Source organism: Oncorhynchus mykiss, chromosome 21 (genome assembly GCF_057628025.1).
Source record: "Oncorhynchus mykiss isolate SJ-2025 chromosome 21, ASM5762802v1, whole genome shotgun sequence".
NCBI classification, from domain to species: Eukaryota; Metazoa; Chordata; class Actinopteri; order Salmoniformes; family Salmonidae; genus Oncorhynchus; species Oncorhynchus mykiss.
Genome location: NC_143042.1, coordinates 27,882,821 through 27,897,890, shown reverse-complemented (window position 1 = coordinate 27,897,890; position 15,070 = coordinate 27,882,821). Strand labels below are relative to the sequence as shown.

General features: G+C 42.7%; 1 long non-coding RNA gene across 1 annotated transcript; it reads left to right on the top strand.

The window, feature by feature from the left end:
• The first annotated feature begins 8,553 nt into the window (after positions 1-8,553).
• LOC149973035 (uncharacterized) lies at positions 8,554-14,792 on the top strand. The gene is made up of 2 exons (XR_016490264.1): positions 8,554-14,527; positions 14,630-14,792. It is a non-coding gene; the product is annotated as an uncharacterized LOC149973035 (long non-coding RNA).
• The last annotated feature ends 278 nt before the right edge of the window (positions 14,793-15,070 follow it).

The following is a 15,070-nucleotide window of genomic DNA, read 5'->3' as shown; positions in this document are numbered from 1 at the left end:
TCTCCCAACAGATGTCAAAGAAAAGCTCTCTCACACACACACAAACAGCAAGGATGGAGTGACAAAGTGCGGTGCTTAAAGACACACAGAGCCTGCAATGGCATTTCCATATTCTCTAGGCCGTGCCGAGTTCAACGAGATGCCCCGCTTGACCGTAGCTCGCTCTGAGTGCAGCGACCGTGAAAAAAGTAAGCCCAAAATGAATCCTGGCCCTAAATGTAATTTGCTTTTGGGTGACAGTGAAAGAACCGTTAGGGTGAGAAGCACAATTCGACATCAGGTACGTTCCTGAGGTCCTCCCGATCCGTGCAAGCCTAACCTTGACCGTGTGGCATTAACCCTTAACAGTAAATCAGGGTTTTTTGATCTCGCAGATTACAATCTTCTCTCCCCATAGGAATACATTGCCTGCTCCTCTAAAGTCAACCTGAAGCCTATGTGGGTTATGAATGCCTTATGAACCTGTCTTCAATGACAGTCCATCATGACACTATGAGGTCTACCTGTGTCGATTCTAAGCTTCCTGAAACATGTTTTTCCATACCCAACCAGCAGTTTGTGATAAATAGTGCCTTCAACCCTGTGTAAATTGGTCAGTTCTTAACGTAAACACTTAAAACTCAGGATTCTGTAAAGTCATACCCCAATGAGGATATGTGTTTACGTATAGCTTCCTGTGCCAACCGGAAGTGCCATAATTGGTGTCACAGGGGCTGTTTCGAAGGGTTAAAAAAGTCAGATCTTTCCAAAACTTCATGTGTGATTAGGCAACCCCCATGAACTGTAAATCAGTCATTTCTCCCATAAAATTTCAAAGAAAAACTAAATCACACACACACACAGCTTGGAAGGAGGGACATATTGGGGTGCGTAGAGACAGGCAGTGCCTGCAATAGTTACCTTTGTTCAAGCTAAAAAAGAAGGTTGATAGTGCGTGGTGAGTTACTTGGCTCTAGAAGGTTCTCGGACCGAGAAACAGCCTCGTACATTTGCAATGACTTCAATTCATTTTGACCATTACGAAAATGACGACATTTAGAAAAGTCTCAGAGACGCAAGACTAGGTGCATTGAAACCGGCTCGGCCCATAGAGATGGACCCCAACGTTTCTGTCCGATAGCTCATTCAAGGACCCCGTAGCAAGGCATGGAAAAAAGTTGATTTTCTGCACCAATTAGGGTGTACAATGACCTATCGAGCCGAAACTTGGGTTTCGGGGTCGCCTCAGCTAGACCTACACATAACATCAGAACTGGACCCACAGCTAGAACGTGTTTTACATTTTTATTATGGTTTGAACAGAAGGCGTTGTGAATTTTGGGCCAGCTCTGAAGTATGTGATAGTTGGCTTCTAAACAAGTTGGAAAAAGTGGGTTTGGTGTCAGTTTATATCAGTTTGGTGTCAGAATGATATCTAATTGACTGATGGACGATGACTTGCTGGTGACTATTGTCCATTTGCAATATGTTTAAACAGTGAGGTACCATCACCAAAGTGACATTCTTAAATCAACCCTAACGAGCGATGGAGAGGAACCAGAATCACTGCCCAGCCATCGGGCAAGTTCATCGGGCAAGTCAATTTCGCATTCCTGCAGGCTTTTTGAGCATGACAAATTCGTGATGGTAAATGCCCATTGAAACATATTGCAAATGCACGTGCATTTGCAATATGATTCAATAGTGAAAAAAACATCACCAAATGGACGTGATGAAAACAACACAACAAGTGATGGAAAGGAACAACTATCACTGCCCGGCCATCCTGTGTTCATCAGGCCAGTCAATTTTGTATTTCTGCAGGATTTTTGAGCATGACAAATTCGTGATGGTAAATGGCAAATGGACATAACATCCTGATTTGGCATTTTCAAATCTTTCATATTGCATTAGGACGTTTCTTATGGCATTTGGCCCCAAAAAAAGTGACTTTTGACTTTGACTCTTGACTTCCTATGAAATAATATTGCAAATGGACAAAACATATGCCTTATGCACATGTAAAAAATAAATACAAATGATGATAATAAAAGTTGACAAAAGTATATTCATACAGTTCTTACACATGATTAATTGACAAAAAATTGAAAGATTTTTGAAAAACGGTCCAGAAAGCACTTTTTTTACCTTTTATAACTAGGGGGCAGTATTTTCATTTTTGGATAATAAACTTTCCATTTTAAACGGGATATTTTGTCACGACAAGATGCTCGACTATGCATATAATTGACAGCTTTGGATAGAAAACGTCGTCCAGAGTAGTGATGTTGGACAGGAGGGCAGGTGCAGGTAGCGATCGGTTGAAGAGCATGCATTTAGTTCTACTTGTATTTAAGAGCAATTGGAGGCCACGGAAGGAGAGTTGTAATGGCATTGAAGCTTGCCTGGAGGGTTGTTAACAGAGCGTCCAAAGAAGGGCCAGAAGTATACAGAATGGTGTCGTCTGCGTAGAGGTGGATCAGAAACTCACCAGCAGCAAGAGCGACATCATTGATGTATACAGAGAAGAAAGTCGGTCCAAGAATTTAACCCTGTGGCACCCCCATAGAGACTGCTAGAGGTGTGGACAGCAGACCCTCCGATTTAACACACTGAACTCTATCAGAGAAGTAGTTGGTGAACCAGGCGAGGCAATCATTTGAGAAACCAAGGCTGTCGAGTCTGCCGATGAGGATGTGGTGATTGACAGAGTCGAAAGCCGAAGGCCAGATCAATGAATACGGCTGCACAGTAATGTTTCTTATCGATGGCGGTTAAGATATCGTTTATGACCTTGAGCGTGGCTGAGATGCACCCATGACCTGCTCTGAAACCAGATTGCATAGCAGAGAAGGTATGGTGAGATTCGAAATGGTCGGTAATCTGTTTGTTGTCTTGGCTTTCGGAGACCTTAGAAAGGCATGGTAGGATAGATATAGGTCTGTAGCAGTTTGGGTCAAGAGTGTGTCCCCCTTTGAAGACGGGGATGACCGCAGCTGCTTTCCAATCTTTGGGAATCTCAGAGAGGTTGAACAGGCTAGTAATAGGGGTGTCAACAATTTAGGCAGATCATTTTAGAAAGAAAGGGTACAGATTTTCTAGCCCGGCTAATTTGTAGGGGTCCAGATTTTACAGCTCTTTCAGAACATCAGCTGACTGGATTTGGGAGAAGGAGAAATGGGGAAGGCTTGGGCGAGTTGCTGTGGGGGGTGCAGTGCTGTTGACCGGGGTAGGAGTAGCCAGGTGGAAATGGCCAGCCGTAGAAAAAATGCTTATTGAAATTCTCAATTATAGTGGATTTATCAGTGGTGACAGTGTTTCCTATCTTCAGTGCAGTGGGCAGCTGGGAGAAGGTGTTCTTATTCTCCATGGACTTTACAGTGTCCCAGAACTTTTTTGAGTTAGTGTTGCAGGAAGCAAATTTCTGCTTGAAAAAGCTAGCCTTGGCTTTTCTAACTGCCTGTGTATAATGGTTTCTAGCTTCCCTGAACAGCTGCATATTCGATGCTAATGCAGAACGCCATAGGATGTTTTTGTGTTGGTTAAGGGCAGTCAGGTCTGGGGAGAACCAAGGGCTATATCTGTTCCTGGTTCTACATTTGTTGAATGGGGCATGCTTATTTAAGATGGTTAGGACGGCATTAAAAAAAATATCCAGGCATCCTCTACTGACGGGATGAGATCAATATCCTTCCAGGATACCCCGGCAAGGTCAATAGAAAGGCCTGCTCGCTGAAGTGTTTCAGGGAGCGTTTGACAGTGATGAGTGGAGGTCGTTTGACCGCTGACCCATAACGGATGCAGGCAATGAGGCAGTGATCGCTGAGATCTTGGTTGAAGACAGCAGAGGTGTATTTAGAGGGCAAGTTGGTTAGGATGATATCTATGAGGGTGCCCGTGTTTAAGACTTGGGGAGGTACCTGTTAGGTTCATTGATCATTTGTGTGAGATTGAGGGCATCAAGCTTAGATTGTAGGATGGCTGGGGTGCTAAGCATGTTCCAGTTTAGGTCGCCAAGCAGCACGAGCTATGAAGATAGATGGGGAGCAATCAGTTCACATATGGTGTCCAGAGCACAGCTGGGGGCAGAGGGTGGTCTATAGCAGGCGGCAACGGTGAGAGACTTGTTTTTAGAGAGGTGGATTTTTAAAAGTAGAAGTTCAAATTGTTTGGGTACAGACCTGGATAGTAGGACAGAACTCTGCAGGCTATCTTTGCAGTAGATTGCAACACCGCCCCCTTTGGCAGTTCTATCTTGTCTGAAAATGTTGTAGTTTGGGATGAAAATTGTTGGTGGTCTTCCTAAGCCAGGATTCAGACATAGCTAGAACATCCGGGTTGGCAGAGTGTGCTAAAGCAGTGAATAGATCAAACTTAGGGAGGAGGCTTCTAATGTTAACATGCATGAAACCAAGGCTATTACCTTTACAGAAGTCATCAAAAGAGAGCACCTGGGGAATAGGAGTGGAGCTAGGCACTGCAGGGCCTGGATTCACCTCTACAACGCCAGAGGAACAGAGGAGGAGTAGGATAAGGGTACGGCTAAAAGCAATAAGAATTGGTCGTCTAGAACGTCTGGAACAGAGAGTAAAAGGAGGTTTCTGGGGATGATAAAATAGCTTCAAGGTATAATATACAGACAAAGATATGGTAGGATGTGAATACAGTGGAGGTAAACCTAGGTATTGAGTGATGAAGAGAGAGATATTGTCTCTGGAAACATCATTGAAACCAGGAGATTTCATCGCATGTGTGGGTGGTGGAACTAATAGGTTGGATAAGTTATAGTGAGCAGGACTAGAGGCTCTACAGTGAAATAAGCCAATAAACACTAACCAGAACAGCAATGGACAAGGCATATTGACATTAAGTTGAGGCATGCTTAGTCGAGTGATCAAATGGGTCCAATGAGTAGAGAGGTTGGTTGGGGTAACGGCGATTTAGACAGCTAGCCGGGCCATCGGTAGCAAGCTAGCATAGGATGGAGGTCTGTTATTAGCCACCTCGTGCGTTTCCGTCGGTGGGATTAGTGGGGTTCCATGTGGTAGAGGGGATGAATCCAAATCACACAACAAAAAAAACCAATAGATATAGTTATAGAGGCCCAAGAAAAAAAAAATATATATATTTTTTTTCTTGGGCCTCTATAACTATATCTATTGTTTTTTTTGTTGTGTGATTTGGAACCCCGCTAATCCCACCAATATAAATTGTCCGATAGGTCTATTCAGATAGCTGTCTTATCGGCTGCTAACGGTTAGCGGACCGCAGATGGGCGTTCAGGTAACGTTGCGACGGAGGAGCCAGCCGGATAACTACTTCGGGTAGATAACGTCGGTAGTCCAGTTGTGAAGGCCCGGCGGGGCTCCGCGTTGGCAGGAAAACGGGTCCGGATAGGTGATTGTAGCCCAGGAGTGATTGATGGAACTCTTCAGCTGGCTAGCTCCGGAATAATTGATGTTTGCTCCGGAATCGACGAAAGCCGATAGTCACACGGATAGCATCTAGCTAGCTGCGAGATCCAGGTATGAATGTCCAGAGTTAGCGGTTGAAATCCAGGGACATGGAGAGAAAAATAGGTCCGGTATGCTCCGTTCCGATCCACGCCGTACAAAACTGGCGATAGATTTTCGAGCTAAAGGATAGCTGATGACCACAAACCGTGGTTAGCTGAATACTAATGATTAGCCAGTAAAGAAGCTAACTAGCTTCTGATTAGCTTCTGGCTAGCTTCTGGATTAGCTTCTGGCTAGCTTCTGGCTAGCTTCTGGTTAGCTTCTATGGAGGATTACAGATTTGAGGTAAATAATACTTTTTTTATAAATATAAATTGGTGAGGCGGGTTGCAGGAGAGTGTTTTGAAGATGAGTTTATGGAAAATACAAATATATATATATATATATATATATAAAAAGGTATGCAAAAAAAGTTGTAAATATATATATATATACGGGACACGACAAGACGAGGATAAATTTTGCCCAAGAAAGAAAATATATATATATAATTGTTTCTGAACTGCTATGCCATCTAGCATAGCATTATTCCATGATAAACTTACACAAATGCTTGTCTAGCGTTGGCTGTAAAGCATATTTTTGTCTCAATATATTTCATTTGTGATTTTCATGAATAGGAACATTTTCTAGGAAGATTTATGTCCGCTGCGTTATGCTAATTAGTTTGAGGCTATGATTACGCTCCCGCATGCGGGATGGGTAGTATCAATACGTTTTAAGGGGGTGATACATTTTTGAAAAAAGTTCACATTTCCGACTTTTGACTTCCTATGAAATCATATTGCAAATGGACAAAACATGTGCCTTATGCACAAGTAATGTTGATACAGTTCTTATACAAGTGTATTTGACACAAAAATCGAAAGAATTCTGAAAAACGGTCCAGAAAGCACTTTTTTAAGGGTATGTGAAGTTTTTTCAAAATGCTTGCTATTTTCGACTTTTGACTTTTGACTTCCTATGAAATCATATTGCAAATGGACAAAACATATGCCTTATGCACAAGTAAAAAAAATAAAAAATAATAATGATAATAAAATTGGACAAAAGTATATTCATACAGTTCTTACACATGTGTAATTGACAAAAAATCCAGAAATAACTTTTTTAATGGGGTGATCTTTTTTTTTTCTTTTTCAAAATTTTACTTTTGGATGTTGGCATTTGCCATATGTCATTTGCAATCAACTTTGAACGAAACGACGCCGAATTGAGTGGTATTGGACACCGTGTATATGGTTTGTCCAGTGCCAATGACTTCCCATTCATTTTTGTCCATTTCAGGGGGGTGTTCCCTTACATCGACTGTGGACCTGTTGGGGCAGTATGCAAACTGAAGTGGGTCTATTGTGGTAGATAAAGTGGAGGTGATATGATCCTTGACTGGTCTCTCAAAGCACTTTGTGATGACAGAAGTGAGTGCTATGGATCAATAGTCATTTAGTTCAGTTATCTTTACCTTCTTGGGTACAGGAACAATGGTGGCCATCTTGAAGCATGTGGGGACAGCAGATTGGGCTAGGGAGCGATTGAAATGTCCATAAACACACCGGCCAGCTGGTCTGCGCATGCTCTGAGGACACGGTTAAGGATGCCGTCTGGGCCAGCAACATTGCGAGGGTTAACACGTTCAGATGTCTTACTCACCTCGGCCACAGAGAAGGAAAGTACAATCTCCGCAGTCTTTGTTAGCGGGCTGTGTTGGTGGCACTGTATTATCCTCAAAGTGGGCAAAGAAGGTGTTTAGTTTGTCTGGAAGCAATATGTCGGTGTCTGTGACGTGGCTTGTAGTAAGTAATTGCCTGTGGACCCTGACACATACGTCTCGTGTCTGAGACATTGAATTGAGACTCCACTTTGTCCCTATACCGACATTTCACTTGTTTGAATGCCTTGCGGAGGGAATAACTACACTGTTTTTTATTTCATTCCCAGTCATTTTTGCATGGTTAAATGCTGTGGTTCACACTTTCAGTTTTGCGAGAATGCTGCCATCCATCCATGTTTTTTGGTTAGGGTAGGTTTTAATTGCCACAGTGAGTACAACATCTCCAATGCACTTCCTTATAAACTCACTCACCGAGTCAGCGTATAGATTGATGTTATTCTCTGAGGCTGCCCAGAGTCACAGTCCACGTGATCAAAACAATCTTTAAGCATGGTCAGACCAGCGTTGAATGGTTCTAGTTACGGGTACATCCTGTTTGAGTTTCTGCCTATAGGATGGTAGGAGCAAGATGGAGTCGTGGTCAGATTTGCCGAAGGGAGGGTGAGGGAAGGCCTTGTTAGAGTAGCAATGGTCAAATGTATTGCCCGCACGAGTGCTGCAATCAATATGCTGGTAGAATTTAGGTAGGCTTGTTCACTCTCTTTTAAATTTCATTGGGAATCCAGATTTCTAAGGGACCTTGTTGCAGTTCCTATCGCTTCCACTGGATGTCAACAGTCTTTAGAAATTGGTTGAGGTTATTCCTTTGTGTAATGAAGAAGTACGGCCATCTTGAACGAGGGTCACTTGAAGTGTACTGTTAGATAGAGGCACATGACCAGAAAGCTAACTACAGTTTGTTTTCTTCCTGTATTGAACACAGATCATCCCGTCTTCAATTTTAACGATTATTTACGTAACAAGTAACTTTTGAGATATTTTGTAGTCACGTTGTGCAAGTGTTTTTCTGGATCAAACGCGCCAAATAAATGGACATTTTGGATATATATCGACGGAATTAATCGAACAAAAGGACCATTTGTGATGTTTATGGGACATATTGGAGTGCCAACAAAAGAAGCTTGTCAAAGGTAAGGCATGAATTATATTTGTATTTCTGCGTTTTGTGTCGCACCTGCAGGGTTGAAATATGGTTTCTCTCTTTGTTTACGGAGGTGCTATCCTCAGATAATAGCATTGTTTGCTTTTGCCGAAAAGCCTTTTCGCAATCTGACACAGTTGGCTGGATTCACAACAAGTGTAGCTTTAATCTGCTATCTTGCATGTGTGATTTAATAGAAATTAGATTTTTATAGTAATTTATTTGAATTTGGCGCTCTGCATTTTCACTGGCTTTTGGCCAGGTGGGACGCTAGCATCCCACATTTCCCAGAGGTTAAATTCCCAGCTACAATAAATGCAGCCTTAGGATATATGGTTTCCAGTTTACATAGAGTACAGTGAAGTTGTTTGAGGTCCGTTGTGGTATCTGCTTGACTGATACCACAGCTGTGATGATAACTGACGAGAATTGTCTTGGGAAATAATATGGTTGGCATTTGATTGTAAGGAATTCTAGGTCAGGTGAACCGAAGGACTTGAGTTCCTGTATGTTGTTATGATTACACCATGAGTTGTTAATCATGAAGCATACACCCCCGCCCTTCTTCCCAGAGAGATGTTTATTTCTGTCGGCGTGCTGCAAGAAGAAACCTGGTGGATGTAACGACTCCGACAACATATCCCGAGAGAGCCATGTTTCCGTGAAACAGAGAATGTTACAATCTCTGATGTCTTTCTGGAAGGAAACCCTTGCCCTAATTTCATCCACCTTGTCTAGAGACTGGACATTGGCGAGTAGTATACTCGGAAGTGGTGTGCACGCCTTCGAAGCCTGACCAGGAGGCCGCTCTGTCTACCTCTTCTGCGGCGATGTTGTTTTGGGTCGGCCTCTGGGATTAGATCCAATGTCCTGGGTGGTAGTCCAAACAAAGCATCCGCTTCGGGAAAGTCATATTCCTGGTCATAATGTTGGTATGTTGACGTAGCTCTTATGTCCAATAGTTCTTCCCGGCTGTATGTAATAACACTTAAGATTTTCTGGGCTAACAATGTAATAAATAATACATAAAAACAAAATACTGCATATTTTCCTAAGGACTCGAAGCGAGGCGACCATCTCTGTCGTCATTAGATTATCATTAGAAATCCCGCTATGCCCTCTGACAAACCAGCGAAGTGTCAATACAGGACTATACAGGACTAAGATTAAATCGTACTACACTAACTCCGATGCTTGTCGGGTGTGGCAGGGCTTGCAAACTATTACAGACTACAAAGAGAAGCACAGCTGCGAGCCGCCCAGTGATACGAGCCTACCAGATGAGCTAAATTACTTCTATGCTCGCTTCGAGGCAAATAACACTGAAACATTCATAAGAGCATCAGCTGCTCCAGACGACTGTGTGATCACATTCTCCATAGCCGATGTGAGTAAGACCTTCAAACAGGTCAACATTCACAAGGCCGCAGGGCCAGAAGGATTACCAGGACATGTACTCTGAGCATGCGCTGACCAACTGGCAAGTGTCTTGACTGCGTTCAAAACCATAGTGCTCTCAAAGCTCATTGCTAAGCTAAGGACCCTGGGACTAAACACCTCCCTCTGCAACCTGATTCTGGACTTCCTGATGGGCCGCCACCCCCAGGTGGTAAGGATAGGTAACAAGAAATCCACCACATTCATCCTCAACACGGGGGCCCCTCAGGGGTGAGTACTCAGTCCCCTCCTGTACGCCATGTTCACTCATGACTGCATGGCCACGCACGACGCCAACACCATCATCAAGTTTGCCGTTGAAAAAACAGTGGTAGGCTTGATCACCAGCAACGACGAGATAGTCTATAGGGAGGAGGTCAGAGACCTGGCTGTGTGTGGAGCCGGTTGAGAGCTTCAAGTTCCTTGGTGTCCACATCACCAACAAACTATCATGGTCCAAACACACTAAGACAGTCGTGAAGAGGACACGACAAAGTCTATTGCCCCTTAGGAGACTGAAAAGATTGGGCATGTGTCCTCAGATCCTGAAAAGGTTCTACATCTGCACCATCGAGACTGGTTGCATCACTGCCTGGTATGGCAACTGCTCAGCCTCCGACCGCAAGGTACTACAGAGGGTTATGCATATGGCCCAGTACATCACTGGGGCTAAGCTTCCTGCCATCCAGGACCTCTATACCAGGTGGTGTCAGAGGAAGGCCTGAAAAATGGTTGACTCCAGCCACCCTAGTCATAGACTGTTCTCTCCGCTACTGCACGGCAAGCGGTGCCGGAGTACTAAGTCTAGGTCCAAATGGCTTCTTAACAGCTTCTACCCTCAAGCCATAGACTCCTGAACAGCTAATCAAAGGGCAACCCATACCCCTCCTTTACGCTGCTGCTACTCTCAGTTTATTATCTATGCATAGCCACTTTAACTCTACCTACATGTACATATTACTTCAATTACCTCGACTAATCGGTGCTCCCGCACATTGACTGTCACGCCCTGGCCTTAGTTATCTTTGTTTTCTTTATTATTTTGGTTAGGTCAGGGTGTGACATGGGGGATTTATGTGTTTTGCCTGGTCTAGGGGTTTTTGTATGTCTATGGGGCTGTTCCCTTTCTAGGTAGTTTGTAGGTCTATGGTTGCCTAGATTGGTTCTCAATTAGAGGCAGCTGTCTATTGTTGTCTCTGATTGGGAACCATATTTAGGCAGCCATATTCTGTGGGTATTTTGTGGGTGATTGTCTTCTGTCTTTGTGTCATTGCACCAGATAGGACTGTTTCGGTTTTCACATTTGTTGTTTTGTATTTTGTAGTGTTCTCGTTTATCATCTATATTAAAGTTGCTGAACACTAACCACGCTGTATTTTGGTCCTCCTCTCCTTCAACAGAAGAAAGCCATTACATTGACTCTTAGTGGTACCCTCTGTATATAAGCCTCACTATTGTTATTTTACTGCTGCTGTTGAATTATTTGTTAATTTTACTTTTCTATTTTTTACTTAACACTTTTTTTGTGAAACATTGTTGGTTAAGGGCTTGTAAGTAAGCATTTCACTTTAAGGTCTACACCTGATATATTCGGCGCATGTGACAAATAACATTTTATTTGATTTATCGACTCAACATCCCTTTTCTCCTTTCTCCCCTCTCACTCCCCCTTCCTTTTCTTTCTCTCCTCCTCCCTCTCTCCTCCTCCCCCCTGGACGGTTCTTTCAGGGTCATGTGGCTGTTTGTTGCAGGTGTTCTACAGATGTGGCTGACTCATCACTTCAGATCCCTGTCCACCATTAAATCCCTACTGCTTGAAATGTACAAATCATCATCACGTGTTGGAAATGAACATCTATTGTATTAACATTATATTCTAATTTATACACATTTTCATCATGTTTGTGTAATATATTCATTTTCAGTTTATTGCAAGTTTATTACAATTTTACTGAACATTTATTTGAAGTCGAAAACAGTGGAAGTAATTAATTAAGTTTAGAAGAATTATATCAAATTTTAACTATCAGTTTGCTTATTAGGAGAGAGTTCCACAGCCAGAGTTAGCTGGTCAGATGGGTGTGTTTATATGAGTCATGGAGGAGAATTAATGAAAGTGGATGGTCCCTCTTCTCTGTGCCAGACGGCTGGAGCTTGAGCTGGAGGAGTGAACCATGTGACTGTGAACCAGCTCCTGGGAGGCTAGGTGTGTGTCCCAAATAGCACTCTATTCCCTATATAGTGAACTACTATTGACCAGAACCCAATGGGCCATGGACAAAAATAGTTCATAATTATAGGGAATAGGGTGCCATTTGGGATACTTCCTGGGCCTTTGAGTCCTCAGTCTGGGGCTGTACTGCAGTCCGGGCACTAGCGCTGCTGCTGCATTGTTGGTATGCCCTCATTTGAATAGGCCTGTAGTGTTTCTGTATGAGCAAGTCAGCGCCATTTGCATTTGTTCCAGTCACAAAGGTTTACAGGTCAATAGGGACTGCCTGGAAGAAAACTAACATGCCAAGGAACTCGTTGACACTCTTTATTTTTACCCTCTGTGGTGTGGTGGTCAGGCATGGCTCTTCTGCTCTTATTCTGTGTGTGTATTATTTTTGGGAGTGTGAGAAAATGAATTTTAGTGCCATTTGCGATACGGTAGTGGGAAGGGGGCCCATGGTAATCCTGAAGCAGTATTTACAAAAGCTTAATTAACATACATAAGAGACATGAGCAAAGGACTGGGCTCTGTGCATGGATGTGTATGTGCTGTGTAGATAAGCATCTTAATACGTTTACCTACCACCCCAACACCGCCCCAGCAACTATTGATGCTGTAAACCTAATTTCCTGAACCTGCGATTATTGTTTCATTACAATTTATAGAATAACAGCGAACAACGCTGGGCAATTTGAGGTTACTAATTTCTCCAAAATGGATTTTCTACAAACATGATGAATGTTATTATGCTTATTAAAGACTAGGAGGAACTTTTTGCAAAATTATTAGCTCAAATATCACCACTGACATTTAGACTTAGTATTTCATAGCAAAATCCAATCAAAATGTGTAGAGAGTACCTTTTATTTCTTGTCAATACGTAGCTTATCGTTGGTTTTGGAAGCACTATCTGTGAAATAGACGTTTTATCGACGTCATGGATATATTTTATTTTCGAATATGCAACCCTTATGAGGATATTTTACTAGTATGAATTAGGGTTAGAGTTATCACATTTTGAACCAGGAATACATATCCGTGAAAGCATTACCTATGTGTTGTACGAGTGGCCACAGTAAGGAAGTATATGTCTGTCCTGTCCTCTGTGTGTGTGTATGTGTGTGTGAATCTCTGTTTCTCCAGTCAGAGGGGTCGACAGGCAGACCCAGACCTGGCATGCATCCCATGCCGGACCTGCGTTATGTGAAACACAGCACACAAAGGAGGCTCCTTTATCTGTATGCACCCAACCTTTTGTTGCTGGGGGCGTGCACATGACTGTTAGCATCTTAACCCCTTTGAGCCGCCCCACATCTTTGAAAAGACAGTGTAGACTGTGGTGTGTATTCATGGGTGACAGGGGAAGTCAGGTTTCTCAACAAAAAATACCCAGGAAAAAAATATTTAAAAAACATACAAAATAAGGAATCTTTCGTCTCTCTGTGTTTCATACATTTTCTTCAATTCGGAAGAGACTGCATGCCTCACCGGAGAAAGCATCCAAGTGAACGAGACAGCGCCCCTCTGTCTCAGTATGTGTAGCGGATCTATTCAATTTCAATTTAAGAGGCTTTATTGGCATGGGAAACATATGTTAACATTGCCCAAGCAAGTGAGGTAGATAATATACAACAGTGAAATAAACAATAAAAATGAACAGTAAACATTACAGATACAGAAGTTTCAAAAGAATAAAGACATTACAAATGTCATATTATGTATATATACCGTGTTGTAACGATGTACAAAAGGGAAAATAAATAAGCATAAATATGGGTTGTATTTACAATGGTGTTTGTTCTTCACTGATTGATATTTTCTTGTGGCAACAGGTCACGGTGATGGCACACTGTGGTATTTCACCCAGTAGATATGGGAGTTTATCATAATCGGGTTTGTTTTCGAATTCTTTGAAGATCTGTGTAATTTGAGGGAAATACAGTGCCTTGCGAAAGTATTCGGCCCCCTTGAACTTTGCGACCTTTTGCCACATTTCAGGCTTCAAACATAAAGATATAAAACTGTATTTTTTTGTGAAGAATCAACAACAAATGGGACACAATCATGAAGTGGAACGACATTTATTGGATATTTCAAACTTTTTTAACAAATCAAAAACTGAAAAATTGGGCGTGCAAAATTATTCAGCCCCCTTAAGTTAATACTTTGTAGCGCCACCTTTTGCTGTGATTACAGCTGTAAGTCGCTTGGGGTATGTCTCTATCAGTTTTGCACATCGAGAGAATGAACATTTTTCCCATTCCTCCTTGCAAAACAGCTCGAGCTCAGTGAGGTTGGATGGAGAGCATTTGTGAACAGCAGTTTTCAGTTCTTTTGTCACGAATCCCGTTTCCTGAGTCTGTTTTTTACCTATGTTCTGTCCTGGAGAGTTTTTCCGGCGTCCTGGAACGCACCCTGTCTGGTTGCCGGGCAATGTAGCCAGTTGGGGTTTCTGATTACCCGCACCTGTATCCCATCAGCTATCTGCACACCTGGTCCTGATCATCTCTCCTCTTCATAAGCCCGGACCTGACATCCATTCCCTGCCGGATCGTTAGCCATGAACAGTATGTTGTGCCAGAGTATCAGCCTCAAGTTGGATAGAAGTTGTTTTGTTGTTTGTTACGTATTGCTTGCCTTGAACTTACCTCTGTTTGTTCTGTCTTCAGTTACTCACCCGGATCATTTACCCCATTCCCGCCTGGTTGTCAGAAGATTCCGCTTCCCCATTGGATCCACCTATTTACTCCCATCAACTCATCACCGCTACCCGCTACACCACCTGGATATATCTACCCATTCACTTGTAAATAAATACTCACCTTTTTCCTACTCTCCTTGTCCTAGTCTGCTTCTGGGTTCGACTTTGAAGAATCGTGACATCTTTCCACAGATTCTCGATTGGATTCAGGTCTGGACTTTGACTTGGCCATTCTAACACCTGGATATGTTTATTTTTGAACCATTCCATTGTAGATTTTGCTTTGTTTTGGATCATTGTCTTGTTGGAAGACAAATCTCCGTCCCAGTCTCAGGTCTTTTGCAGACTCCATCAGGTTTTCTTCCAGAATGGTCCTGTATTTGGCTCCATCCATCTTCCCATCAATTTT